Source organism: Schistocerca cancellata, chromosome 2 (genome assembly GCF_023864275.1).
Source record: "Schistocerca cancellata isolate TAMUIC-IGC-003103 chromosome 2, iqSchCanc2.1, whole genome shotgun sequence".
NCBI classification, from domain to species: Eukaryota; Metazoa; Arthropoda; class Insecta; order Orthoptera; family Acrididae; genus Schistocerca; species Schistocerca cancellata.
In genome coordinates, this window is record NC_064627.1 from 553,512,478 (window position 1) to 553,527,006 (window position 14,529).

The 14,529-nt window shown below is 43.8% G+C and overlaps 1 long non-coding RNA gene across 1 annotated transcript in view; it reads left to right on the forward strand.

Moving 5' to 3' along the window:
• The window catches only part of LOC126146776 (uncharacterized), a 35,909-nt gene extending 21,911 nt beyond the window's left edge, over window positions 1-13,998 (forward strand). The window contains exon 3 of the long non-coding RNA XR_007529773.1: window positions 13,871-13,998. This is a non-coding gene — a long non-coding RNA (uncharacterized LOC126146776). The remainder of the gene's footprint in view (window positions 1-13,870) is intronic.
• The last annotated feature ends 531 nt before the right edge of the window (window positions 13,999-14,529 follow it).

Consider the following 14,529-nt stretch of genomic DNA (forward strand, 5'->3'; position numbering starts at 1 on the left):
ACTTATGGCAGTTGCTCTTGAAGATGATCGCTGTGAGACTTGTGAGGAACACTCCGAAGTTACTTGAATTTCTCGAACATTCCGTATTCTGTCAAATGATCTGAGGAAGACAAAAATTTCTACGAGGTGGGTCCTACAGTGTTTGACTGCTGATGAGAAGCAGAAACGCCTGGACATTGCAACCTTGCTCAAACAACGATTCGATCGTGAAGGTCAAGGGTGCATGTTTCGAATTTTCGTCGTTGATGAAACGTGGTAGAGACTTTGAACCAGAGACGAAATCAAAGTCCAATGAGCGGAGAGCTTCAGATTCTCCACGTCCAAAAATATTTCGACGCGTTCAATCAAAGCTCAAGAAAACGATGAGTTTTCCTTATGGCCGCCATGGAGTCTTCATGGCAGAATCCCATGTGGAACGAGTATCACAGCAGTGTATTATCGTAACTTCATGCAAAGCTTTAGCAGAAAAATGCACAAAACCCGACCTCAGTTGCTCTAGGCTGGGCCACTCATTCTCCACGACAGTGCTCGTATATGGGCAGTGTTGTAGCCCAGAAACTGGGCGAATACGGATGGGAAGTATTGCAGCGTCCTTGCTGCAGCCCGGACATGTGTCCACCAGACTTCGAAATGTTCCCGAATAAAAAAAAAGAAACTATGAGTGGACGTCGTTATCTGTCTCTGGAAGAGTTTTCTACCACCGTTACCCGAGCCGTTCGACAGATGAACAGAAGTGGTGTCCTGTATGGAATAACAGAGCTTCTGAGACGCTAGGGTCAAATAGCAACAGGGAACACTCTGCATCGATCTGTCAGCTCGCCGCTCCGAGTGAGATGACTGTGTGCAGCAGCAGACTTTCGTGCCTGGCGTCTGTTTGTACCGTCCGCAGAGGAGAAAGGGAAGGGGGCGGGGGAAGGGGGGGGGGGCAGTCTTGGAGCGGCCCCGATGACTCGGGTGGCTCTCTGGCTTGGGCGGCGAAGCTTTCTTGGGGGCCAGCGGTGGTGCTGCTGTCGTCTCAGGTGAGGCGACACGTCAGCGGGCTACTCTTCTCTGAGATCACGTCGGTGACAAAGTGCATCTCTGCAGTGGCTAAGGGGGTGGTTATCTAGTCGCTGGTGCCCTCCCACGCTTTGTTATTTGGGTAGGATGGTTGTGGTGGCAGGATCCTCTTCTTTTTCCGTACGGAGATCGTGCTCGAGTGCAGCGCGCAGTCGCCGCACCTGACGGAGGACTCATCTGTCTGCCGCTAGGGCTGCTCTGAATGCTGCACGCTCTGCCGCCATGGTGTCTTTTGAGGCTACAGTGGCCTCTTCGGTGGCAGCGCGCAAAGTGGGGTGCACACCGTCGCCGATCCTCCTCCAGTGCGTCTTTCCAGGCGCGGGCAGTGCTTGACACTTTTCCTCTCGCTGTCGGCCCCCATCCCCCAACCCCCTCACCTCTGCCACTGTTGGAATTTCGCACTCACTCGAGGGCAGCGAAACATGCTGAAAGATCGTCTCCGTGTTGCGCCATCCTAGAGTCCTCCAGCTGTCGACGAGTTTTGTCCTTTATCGGTGTGTCTGTGGCTTGGCTGTGGCCAGAAATTGCCTGCTATCCACGTCGGATGGTGAGAGCCCGCCGGCCGCGGTGGTCTCGCGGTTCTAGGCGCTCAGTCCGGAACCGCGCGACTGCTACGGTCGCAGGTTCGAATCCTGCCTCGGGCATGGATGTGTGTGATGTCCTTAGGTTAGTTAGGTTTAAATAGTTTTAAGTTCTAGGGGACTGATGACCTAAGATGTTAAGTCCCATAGTGCTCAGAGCCATTTGAACCATTTTTTGGTGAGAGCCCCTCCACAGCAAGCGCACTTCGGTGTCCATTTCTTGCTTCTGTCATAGCTGGAGCAATTGTGTTCACCTGAGCACTTCACGCACCTCGTCGTGTTGCGGCAGAACTTCGCTGCATGTACTTATTTCTGGCACCTTTAGCTTTTGGGCATTGGATCCATGCCTGCAAAAGAACCTCCATTTTGAACCCCTCTGAAATTCTGCTTCTGCCTTGGATTGCCTGCCGTTTGTTACAACAAACAGGGGCGGCCTCTTCTTATTGGGGATGCCAAATTAAGCACCTTTGAGCCATCTAGTTTCCGAACTTATATTATTTGGCTACCAGTTTCGGTGATTTACTACGCCATCTTCAGGCCCCTGATCGACGCTTAGGAAGATTCCACCTTGGTTGTGATAAGATAGGGGCCAGCAACACTGATGTTAGTAGCGATACCTTCAATCATCATCTGCCGACTGTTAGATGTAACAGTACAAGAATTGTAATGCCAAAATTTTTGCAATCGGAAGTGATTATAATTTTTTTTTACCTGCCACCATAAAATACAATGGGAAACATTAAAACCGAATTACAAACAGGGGTTCTAAACACCATATGTCTTCTACTTGACAAAGCATACTTTAATATAAAATATGGTCTATGCCCATGGGTTGGCATATGTACGTAAGATGCGCTGTCATTCTAATGAAAAGGCCTTTCTGCATGTACACAGGATGAACTAGAGCACCGACAAAGTTTCAGAGGTCGTCCAGAAATATTTTCTTAATTATTGTTATTATGTAGTATTCTGCCTAGTGGCATGTCTGCAGGTCCATGTCTTCGTACGGAGAATTTCTGATTTCACTGTGCCCTGTCTTCAGCTTCTTCCTTCAGTCTGGTGTAACTCCCTCCATCTTTCATGTCGTCCAGATGTTGAATTCTTCTTCTTCCTCGTCCTGCGTTTCCTCTGAGTTTCCCTTCGATGACATCGTGTATGAGTCCCTCGTGTCTAAGTACGTGTCCAATCCAGTTGGCCTTTCTCTGAAGACGCAGAATACTTCTCTTCTCTCCTACTCTTCGCAGTACATCATCATTTTTATGCGATCTGTCCACTTGATCTTTTCCATTCTCCTCCAGCACCACATTTCAAAGCTCTCTAAGTATTTTTTCTCCTTTTTTTCTCATGGTCCATGTGTCTGCTCCATACAGTGCAAAGCTCCAAATGTAGCACTTCATCAGTTTTTTCCTCAATGCCAAACTCAACTTGCTGGTCAGCAGAGTCCTCTTCTGGTTAAAAGCAGCTTTGGCCATGGCGATTCTTGCTGGGATTTCGTTGGTGCAGCGGGCATCCTTTGTGATAAAACTTCCCAGGTACTTGAACTGATTCACATTTTCCATTTCCCAACTGTCAACAGTTATCTTCAAGTGTTTCTCACGTTTTGATACGCGCATCACTTTTGATTTTTCGATGTTGATCTCCATACCGTATTTTCTTCCCGTTTCCACCAAATTGTTCATCATGTGTTGCAGCTGTCTCTGATTTTTGGCGAGCACTACCAGGTCGTCTGCATACTTGATGGTGTTGATGAGACGTCGTCCTACTTTGAAGTTTCCCCATCCTTTCAGCGCTTCTCTCGCCAGTATTTCTCCATACAGGTTGGTATAAGAGACCTGTGATCTCGAGAGGCTCGTCACGAGAGTAATTACATTTCGTTTTTTACCCCTTGTATCGGTATCGCATTGAAAGTATCTGCGCAACAGTTAATATGTCGACGGTAAGCGGCGTGTGTCTTGTTTGAAGACAAATTTGTTGCATTCGCTGACGGTACTTGATGTAGACAATAGTTAGGTCCACTTTCCTCTAGGTACTCAAGCTTTCATTCAGTACTGCTCAGTCCAATCTAGGGTTGGTTCTTCCGGTGGTGTTAGTTGCACTTTAACGGTGCTGTAGAACAGTATGGAAAGGATTTAATGACGAAAACTTAGCTGATATGCATCTCGTCTATGGGTTCACTAAATGCAATGGATACAGGGGTAAGAAATCAAACAAAATGTAATTACTCTCTAAGGAACCACTGGTGATCACTCGTCTTTATGCCAAAATACTCAGAAAAGTTCCCTGAACAAACTCTGAAATATTTTCGGCGGCGTTCTGGTTCATCCCGTACAGTTGACATGAGTTGTACGTAGATTCTCTCTCACTCCTAGTGTTAGGCTACAATTTTCTCTATAACAATAAGCCGGCCGGTGTTTCCGAGCGGTTCTAGGCGCTGCAGTCTGGAACCGCGCGACCGCTTCACTGGTACGTTAAGTTCCTAAAGCTACTGTTGTGTATTTTTATTTGGAGCTGGAGTTACAATGAAGCCAGTTGTTTTTAATAAAACATTTCTAGAAAGTTTTATTCCTGTAAGCAGGAGTTATTGTAGATTTTTTTATGACGTGTTTCCGTTTTCAAACAGTAGTTTGTACAAACTACTTTTATATAGTTCACACAGTAATGATACGCAAATGGGTTTCCCACTGACTTTTGAATAATACAAATCTAATGCATTTTAACAATATTTTTATCTATTGTGTTTGATGTTTTCCGGGGAGTCAGCACTGTAAGAACAAGACCAGTAAATTGTGTAAACTAAACTACCTATGTATGTAGGCCGCTGCACACCATTATGACGTACACCGGGGACAGTTGTGTAATAATTGGGACCTCGTGACATGCACTCTTGTACGAAGCTTATACAACTATATTATGTTTGTTTCACGTACGTGTCTTATTGTAACGAATTCTCATACACTTAAGAGCCAAAGGGACTGGAACACCTTTCTAATATTGTGTAGGGACCCCGCGAGCACGCAGAGGTGTCGCAACACGACGTCGCATGGACTCGACTAATGTCTGAAGTAGTGCTGGAGGGAATTGACATAATGAATCCTTCAGGGCTGTCCATAAATCCGTAAGAGTAGGTGGGGGTGGAGATCTCTTCTGAACAGCACGAAGCATGGCATCCCAGACACGAGTACGCTCAATAATGTTCATGTCTGGGGAGTTTGGTGCCCAGCGGAAGTGTTTCAACTCAGAAGAGTGTTCCTGGACGTACGGGGTGTCACATTGTCCTGCTGGAATTGCCCAAGTCCGGCGGAAGCACAATGGACGTGAATTGCTGCAGGTGATCGGACAGGATGCTTACGTGCGTGTCACCTGTCAGAATCTAATCACTCCAACTGCACACGCCCACACCATTACAGAGCCTCCACCAGCTTGTACAGTCCCCTGCTGACATGCAGGGTCCATGGATTCATGAGGTTGCCTCCACACCGTACACGTCCATCCGCTCGATACAATTGGAAACGAGACTCGTCCGATATGTTTCCAGTCATCAACAGCCCAATGTAAGTGTTGACGGGCCGAGGCGAGGCGTAAAGCTTAGTGTCATGCAGTCATCAAGGGTATAAGAGTGGTCCTTCGGCTCCGAGAGCCCATATCAATAATGTTTCATTGACTGGTTCGCACGCTGACATTTGTTGATGGCCCAGCATTGAAATCTGCAGCAATTTGCGGGAAGTGTTGCACGTCTGTCACGTTGAACGATTCTCGTCAGTCGCCGTCGGTCCCGTTCTTGCAGGATCTTTTTCCGGCCACAGCGATGTCGGATATTTGATGTTTTACCAGATTCCTGATATTCACGGTACACTAGTAAAATGGTCGCTACCTCGGTGATGCTGTGTCCCATCACTAGTGCGCCGAGTATAACACTACGTTCAAACGCACTTAACCCATTACTGGCCATTGTCCCTTTTTTGGGACGCGTATATTTTACTTATTTCTACGTAAGCAATGGAGCTTTTATCCTTTATTGTTGCACCTGTAGTTTCAACTAACTGGTATAATGCCTATAAATGTAAAATAAATAACTTTTTTCTAAGTACTTCATGTCAGGAAAATTATAAACTTGCCGATTTTTTGTTCTCGCACTTGGCAGCACTGTATGGTTGCTGGTAGTTTCTGGACGACAATGAGCTGTGATTTAGTTGTCTGGGCGTGTTTGTTATGAACATATAGATGTCCGTGTAAGATTACGTATACTTAAGATTTTTTCAAGTAAGTGCAGTATCGATATATTTTATGCGTCTCAATAATGGGACAATGGCATGTTACACTATCATTTATTGTTGATGTGCCCATATGGGTGGCGTAGAGCTACTGGACAAGCAGATATCACTTTATAGAACGAGGATAAGGTCAAAGAAATGGTGGTGGCCAGTATTCACACAGATGATAGATATCTGCGTAGTAAACACATGGCGTGCATACCAAATTGCTAACTCTAATGAGAAGCTCTCACTTTTGGATGTCCGACGGAGAATAGTGATGTTTTACCTATCAAAGAAAACAGGATCAGTACCAAAACGCAGAGGACCACAAGGAAGCAAATTGATGGTAGGACGGGTGAGCACAGATGTATGACCAGACCTAGGAAATCATTTCATTGTGCCAAGTAAAACACAGAAGAGATGTGCTTACTGCAAGGAAAAAAAAACAAATTTGTTATAGGCGCAATGTTGGTGTACACGACAAGTGTTTTGCTTCATTTTATACTGAATAGAGACATTCAATAATATTAAAACATTTTTTATTTATTGTTTGTGTTGTTTCTTACAATATTATGCATGGAGAATAAGGTTGTGAATTTGGATAGCGCATTTGGCCAATGTCCCAAAAATGGGACGGTCTATAGTTTTTGTTCTAATAAACTGAAAATTTTCAAAACAACTTTTTATTCAATTAATCACTCAATGTAACGTAGTTATGTATAAAAGTTTGCAAAAAATGATCCGATAGAGTTTTGGCCAGTAATGGATTAAATCTTGATGACCTGCCATTGGAGCAGCAGTAACCGATCTAACAACTGCGCCAGACACTTGTTGTCTTACATAGGCGTTGCCGACCGCAGAGCCGTATTCTGCATTTTTAAATATCTCTGTATTTGAATACGCATACCTACAGCAGTTTCTTTGGCGCCTCGGTGTATTCTTTATTTGGGGGCTGGCTGCTGGACAAATAACCACAGTCGGCGAGTACACTCAATCAACATGGAATCGATCCTGATAAATATTACTGCAGGCAATACGACGGTTAAGAAATCAATACCGACAACAATCATTCAGTCCTCAAGGAAACATTTACAGCTGATCAAGCTCAGATTGTGAGCTACGATTTTGTTGTGGTAATAAGCAATTTGTCGATGTGCTTTCATCGTGTATCATCACACAAATCAGCGGGACCACATCACCTACGGACAGTCAAATGGTAAGGCGACCACTCGCGAATAGCGGGAAATCCCGGTTCGCGTCCGGCTCCTGTCGTCATTCCATTCGACAGCTGACGGCTGTCCATATTCGCAATTGCGAATACATTTAATGTAAATTTATTTTCTGTCAGCGTATGCCAGATGTGTTGAAGCGGCGTCATATTTGAGTAAAAACTGCAATATTGAGAGATTTACAGCATATTCCTCGACAGAAGATGAAGACAGTGCAAATTTTCGGAAGTTCGAGTCTCTAGTTAATTGCGGCAAAGTTTGAACACGGAGACTATTTTACACAACGAGTATTAATTCAAATGGAAACGCCGGCCAGTGTGGCCGAGCGGTTCTAGGCGCTTCAATCTGGAACCGCGCGACCGCTACGGTCGCACGTTCGAATCCTGCCTCGGGCATGGATGTGTGTGATGTCCTTAGGTTAGTTAGGTTTAAGTAGTTCTAAGTTCTAGGGGACTGATGACCTCCGATGTTAAGTCCCATAGTGCTCAGAGCCATTTGAACCATTTTTTTCAAAGGAAAATCGTCAATACAGAAATACAAGAGAATTCACTTTCTTGTGAAGCTGACATAAAGTTTAGTCATGTCGGAAAATATGTAAGTGTGCAGTGAGCCTTGTTCTCTTGAACATCTGATGCAGTATAACAATACTTGAGAGATTATGAAGTATTTCACGAGGAGTACTTCTTTCAGTATTTAATTTGAATCGTTAGGATTCGTTGGACTGTAGATTATCATGTGATCCTGAATGTACATGTTCGACAGCGAAACAAAACATAGAGCAGAGACAAGAGCCATTGTGGTTTCTTCTCGAACGACAGAACTCATCGTATGTCTGGGATATTCTTCCTAGGAGGACGTGAGATAGTACTAATACTATGCACAGAAAACTGTGTAATATTGTTAACTTCTTGACAAATAAAGAGAAAGTTTCGAAAAGCGCTGTGAAACTTTAAACTTCTTCCCTCGGATCGAACGTTCAGATAACTTACTTGATTGAAGCCGGCTAACGTCCTCTGAACCTGCAGATATTTCTACAGGCGAACTTGTAACCCACAGGCCTTTTGCGGGCATATCCAGCACGTGGCATATCAACAAAGACTGCTTTCTCCCTGATAGAAAACAAATAAGGAGAGTGAGAGAAAACTGATTGGAATAATCTGATTGCTTATTTCCAACGCTACCGAGATAACGAATCGACTGGTCCCGAGCGGCGGCCTGTTAGTTGATTTATTTAAAAGTTCATTAATTAATACGTGCGATTTCAGCACGAAAGTAAAGTTTCTAATACCATTAAATCAAAGCCATGTCATGGCTTCAAAGTGTACATCGGGCGGAGAGGACTAAATAATATTCCCCATTCTCCGATAATCTTCAGACGGCCGGGCCACGCCTCCAATCTGGGACACAGAAACGTTGACCCCTCTCCGCCCCCCTGCCCCCCGCCCCACGGCCAAGTTGGTATCACGGAAGTGAACTGTGGGGAGATGCTTGAGGCAGCAAAACTCCGGAGGGACCAACTGCCTCCCCCAGTTACACGCAGTTGTTCGGAGATGCAAGACGCGCCGCTTCGTAAGTAACGCAGAAGTGGCCGCCATCTCATCTCAGACTCTTTTCGGTTCTTGGAAGCAGTCTCGCGTAACTCGTTTGCTGTCGCGTACTATGAATACCAACCCTGGTACTGCAGCGACTAAGATGGTTTCTCACGCGCTCTTACGCGAGTTTCCATGCTCGCGTCCAGTTTCGCGGCTACGAAGTCAGTAACGTAATCAGACACATCTTGCTGTCTGTGCTCCTACTTTTACCTCTCAACTCTCGTGGTTCACTATTAATGTAATTGACGTAGAATTCCTGCAATCATTATCACTCTCTGTGGGTGTTCAGTTCTCTATTGTATCGTGATTAACGGCATCAAAAGCCTTCTGGAAATCTTGAAATATGGGCTCAATTTTAGATCCCCTGTCGATATCTCTCATTACTATATGAGAATTAAGAGGTAGTTGTGTTTCACAAGAACGCTTACACTGAATCCGTGCTATATGTCAATGGATCGCTTCCATGGAGGTAATTCATGATGTTCGAAAACAGTATATGTTCCAAAATCCTACTGCAAATCGACGTTAGTGGTATAGGTGTGTAAATCGAGTACTCATATTTCCTTTCTTCCGTATTTATGTTTCCTGTGCAACTTTCTCGTCTATAGGTACGGACCTTTACGTCGAGCAAGCAGTTATATATGATTGCTAAAAATGGAGCTATTACATCAGCATACTCTGAAAGGAGCCTAATTGGTACACAGTTTGGACCAGAAGACTGCCCTTTATTAAGAGATTTGAGCTGTGTAGCTACAGCGAGGGTATCTACTTCTAAGTTACTGATGTTAGTAGCAGTTCTTGATTCTAATTCTGGGCTTTGTACTTCGTGTTCTTTGGTGAAGGACTGTCGGAAATCCGTATTTAATAACTCCCCTTTAACGACACAGTCGTCGATAACACGCATACTCTGTCCTAATATGAAAAATCATTGTGTTTGTCACCTTCAAAATATTTTTGTTCTTTTGTTATGCAAGTCACGACGTTACATACGTTGTGATGAGTACTCTGTTCTTTTAAAGTGTGTCTTACTTCATATACAGTTTCATAGTGCTACAGTATCTTCCGATTTGCAGTAGCGACAGTGTTATGTAGTATTATCAAGGAGTATTGCTCCTACTAATTTCTCGTATCACTGCAGAAAGAAGTGACGTAGATATTGGTGTCAGTGGTGTTGAGAAACAGTTGAAGTCGCTAAAATTAAGTGAAGCTTCAGCACCCAATGGAATATCTATTAGATATTCCGTCTGATTTCCGTCTGAGTTCACCCCTTTTAATCATATCCTGTCATAGATCCCTCAAACAAAAAACTGTGCCCAGTGGTTGGAAGGAAGCGCAGGCCACGCGCATCTAGAAAAAGCGTATCAAAAGTGAACCACAGAACTAACGCCCAATATACTTGAGATCTATTTGTTATGGAATATTATAACTCATTCTGAGCTCAAACGTAATGAGGTATCTCTTCCATGCCAAACAGCACAGATTCCGTAAACATCGACCACGTGAAACCCACCTCGCAGTTTTTCACTTGACATCCTGAAAGCCACGGATGGACGGATTTCCAAAAAGCGTATGCCTGAGTACCACATCTACGCTTAATATCGTATGGGGTATTAAGCGAAATTTATGACTGGAATACGGATTTTTCGTTAGGGAGAAGGCAGTAAGTTATCCTGGATGGAGAGCCATCAACAGACGTAGAAGTAACATCGACTATGCCCCAGGGAAGTGTGTTAGGACCCCGGTGGGTAATGTTGTATAGTGATTACCTTGCAGAAAATATTTTGGTGATCTCAGACTTTTCACAGATGGTGCAGGTATCTGTAATGAGAACTGTCTGAACAAACTGTAAAAATGATCAGTTAGATCTTTATAAGATTTGAAAGTGGTGGAAAGATTGACAACTTGCTTTAAATGTTAAAAAATGTAAGACTATGCACATCATAAAACGAAAACAACGCGGTGTCCTATGACTACATTATCAACGAGTCACAGTTGGAGTCTGTCATCCCGTAGAAACACCTGAGCGTATCAGTTTGTAGGGGTGTGAAATGGAGCGATCACACAGGTTCAGTCGTAAGTAAAGCAGGGGGCAGACTACGATTCATTCGTAGGATACTAGGGAGATGCAATCAGTCTACAAACGAGATTGTTTACAAAATAGTCGTGCGACTCATCCTGGAATATTGGTCACGTGTGTGGGTCCCGTACCACAGAGGAGTAACAAGGGCTATTCAACGAGAAAGAGAAATCTGATTTGATCCATTATAAATGGTTTTTGAAAGCCTGCGACTGTAGAAACAATAGGTTTTGTTTGTAAATAAATAAATCTTCTGCTTGTGTGTGATGTTAAGTGTGTGTGAGACTCTACACAAACGGACCATTAGAAAACTGTAAGTACAAATTCTTCTACATTTTAGCCACTAACCTCACAAAAAGAATTGATACCCAACTAAAAAATTGCGTGTTTTTATGTATTACAGTAAACGTCAACAAAATGAAGCAGACTCACACACACTGACAACATCAAAAGAAATGGCTTAATACACACAAAAAACGCACTTGAAAATGGGAATTATTTCTCGAAACGCGTCGTGCGAATAGTAAAATATAGAAAAATCGTGGCTGGTAGCAGAAGATTTATTTATTTATAAACAAACCTATTGAGAAAGAGAAAGGCAGCACTAATGGTCACAGGTCTGTTTGACCAGTGGGAAAGTGTCGCGGAGATGCCGATGGAATCGAACTGGCAGCCGCTTGAAGACGAAGACAAACTGTCCCGAGAAAGTCTAGGTAGTAAGTTTCAAGAATCAGCTCTTCATGATGAATGTAGGCCTGTACTACAACACCCTACATGTCGCTCACGTAGGAATTGCGAGGATAGGTTTGTACTAATTACAGTGCCCACAGAGTCATTTGAGCAATCATTCTTTCCTCACTCAGTACGTGAATCGAACGTTAAGAAACGTTAGTTACAGGTACAATGGGAAGTGCCTTCTGCCATGTAGTTCACAATGATTTGCACATTATGGATATAGAATTATTGTTATAAAAAAATGGTTCAAATGGTTCTGATCACTATGGGACTTAACTTCTGAGGTCATCAAGCCCCTAGAAATTAGAAGTATTTAAACCTAACTAAGCTAAGGACATCACACACACCCATGCCCGAGGCAGGATTCGAACCCGCGACCGTAGCAGTCGCGTGGTTCCGGACTGAAGTGCCTAGAACCGTTCGGCCACAGCGGCAGGCCCAGCGAACGTACTTTATAAGAAACGAGAAACATTACATTTTACAATGCATTCAAATCCACACTTCCCTCAGGACCACACAGTTATTGCTTCAGTCTGGTGCCAGATTCATTGAGCTTTAGAGCAACCTGGCTAAGTTTAACTATTGCCGCCCACCTCGTCGAAAGCGAACATGGAATTACAGTTAGTCGTCGCACATGAGGATGTTCCATTCATGTGAAAAAGGGAGGAGCTGGAAATTTTCTGCCAGCAGTCGTCTCGATGTTTTACACCCAACCAGAATGTCTTTGGATTTTCTCCCAGGTTTCGAGACAAAGTTTCGTTGTGGAAAGTATTATAAGCATCTCGTTCTGAAGTTGATCCGACGTCTGTCGAAGATGTGGCCACAGCGCTGAGGGTGCGCTACTCAACGTGGCAATGAAGAGCACTGGTTTATGGGAACGTTTCAAAAACCATTTTGAGCTTGACCAGTGACAGCAATTGCCGGCAGGCACATAGGCCCGCTAGCATTGGCCTGTAATAGTTGTGGGGCTCACATATGAGAACATATTCGGTATTATATGACATAAAGGTTTTTCTACATCGATAGCCAGCTTACTCTGAAGCTCAGTGAAATTAGCATCAAACTGAAACAATAGTTACACGTTCCTGTGGGAAATCTGGGTATAAATACATTGTAAAGTGTAATGTTTCTTGTTTCTTGTCACATACCGTCGCTAGTACGTTAGTTCCTAAAACTTCTGGTGTTTATTTTTCTTTGGAACGCATTAAAATGAAGCCAGGTTTCCAGTCCAGTTTTATTCATGTAAGCAAGAGTAACTGTTTATTTTTTCTTATATATTTGCGTTTTTAAATAGCAATGTGTACAAACTACTTTTGGTTCACACAGCAACCACCATGCAGCTCGACCCGCAAATGTGTGTGCGACTGCCTTTTGAATTATACAAATCTAAGCTATTTCAGCAATGGTTCAAAAATGGTTCAAATGGCTCTGAGCACTATGGGACTTAACATCTATGGTCATCAGTCCCCTAGAACTTAGAACTACTTAAACCTAACTAACCTAAGAACAGCACACAACACCCAGCCATCACGAGGCAGAGAAAATCCCTAACCCCGCCGGGAATCGAACCCGGGCGTGGGAAGCGAGAACGCTACCGCACGACCACGAGATGCGGGCTTTCATCAATGATTTTATGTATTATGTTTGATGTTTTACAAACATTAGCCAACGTAGTACGAACAGTGCCAGTAAAGTCTGCATTCGTCAGTATATATGTGCAGAGGGTTCTGCACACTATTAAGACGTACCCCGAAGTCAGCTGTGTAATAATGGTAAACTGCGGCGTCAATGTGAACTGAAATACTGACATGGGTACTGTAGTAGAGGCTACTTGTATACGCAAGCGAAAATGATGATTTGACCTTCATCTTACCGGTGTGTTTCGTTATCGTCTACTCTTGTACAACGTTTATACAACTACAATACGTTTAATGCATGCATGTGCCTTATTGTAATGCATTTTTATATTTTTTAGCATTCAAGATGGCCACACAGTGATTGGTATGTGTAGATAAATTATTAGCGACTGACTGCTGTACATTTCCTCAACTGTAATATTTATGGTAGTAATGTTTTGTTTGTGTATCCTAAATGTCAGTGTGTTTCATTTTATATGCCCTTGTATAATGTCTTAACGATATTCATTTTATCTGTTGCTTGTTAAACTTGTTTCCCTTGTAAGAGGAGAGAAGACGCATTTTAGGGTGGGAGCACTCCTACTACCATCTAGTGGCATTCCGCAAACTGGACGGGTCAGTTCGTCCAGTATTATCTGCTCCCTGTCGGGCAATGTTGTAACTTTGTGCGTACACAACGGGACCTTCCGGGTCCTTTGTGCCCGCAGGTACTGTGTAGCGACCGCAGGCAGCGGATGCACAGCGTAGACACACAGCAACTCAAGGGGTGGCCATAGTGCGTGCGCAGAGCGGAGATTTTTCACCGCTCGCGCATTAAGCCAGTTCGCGCGCGCTCTTCCGTTGTAGAAGCAGGTACGTTTGGTGTTATTTCTGTTTACGTTTAAGCTATTTAGACTTTCTTCTTTCTGTTTGACGTTAATAATGCCGAACCGTGCTGTGGCTGTGTGTGAAAACTAGAATTAGGAGACAGCGGTAGTATCATTGTCTATCATAAGTTTCCCAAAGATCATAAAACAGGTGTTCGATGGCTTCAGTTCAGTAGAAAAAGTGATACTATTGTTGTTGTTGTTGTTGTTGTTTTTGTTGTGGCGGCCTTCAGTCCCGAGACTGGTTTGATGCAGCTCTCCATTCTACTCTATCCTGTGCAAGCTTCTTCATCTCCCAGTACATACTGCAGCCTACATCCTTCTGAATCTGCTTAGTGTATTCATCTCTTGGTCTCCCTCTACGATTTTTACCCTCCACGCTGCCCTCCAATACTAAATTGGTGATCCCTTGATGCCTCAGAATATGCCCCACCAACCGATCCCTTCTCCTAGTTAAGTTGTGCCACTAATTTCTCTTCTCTCAAATTCTAATCAATAGT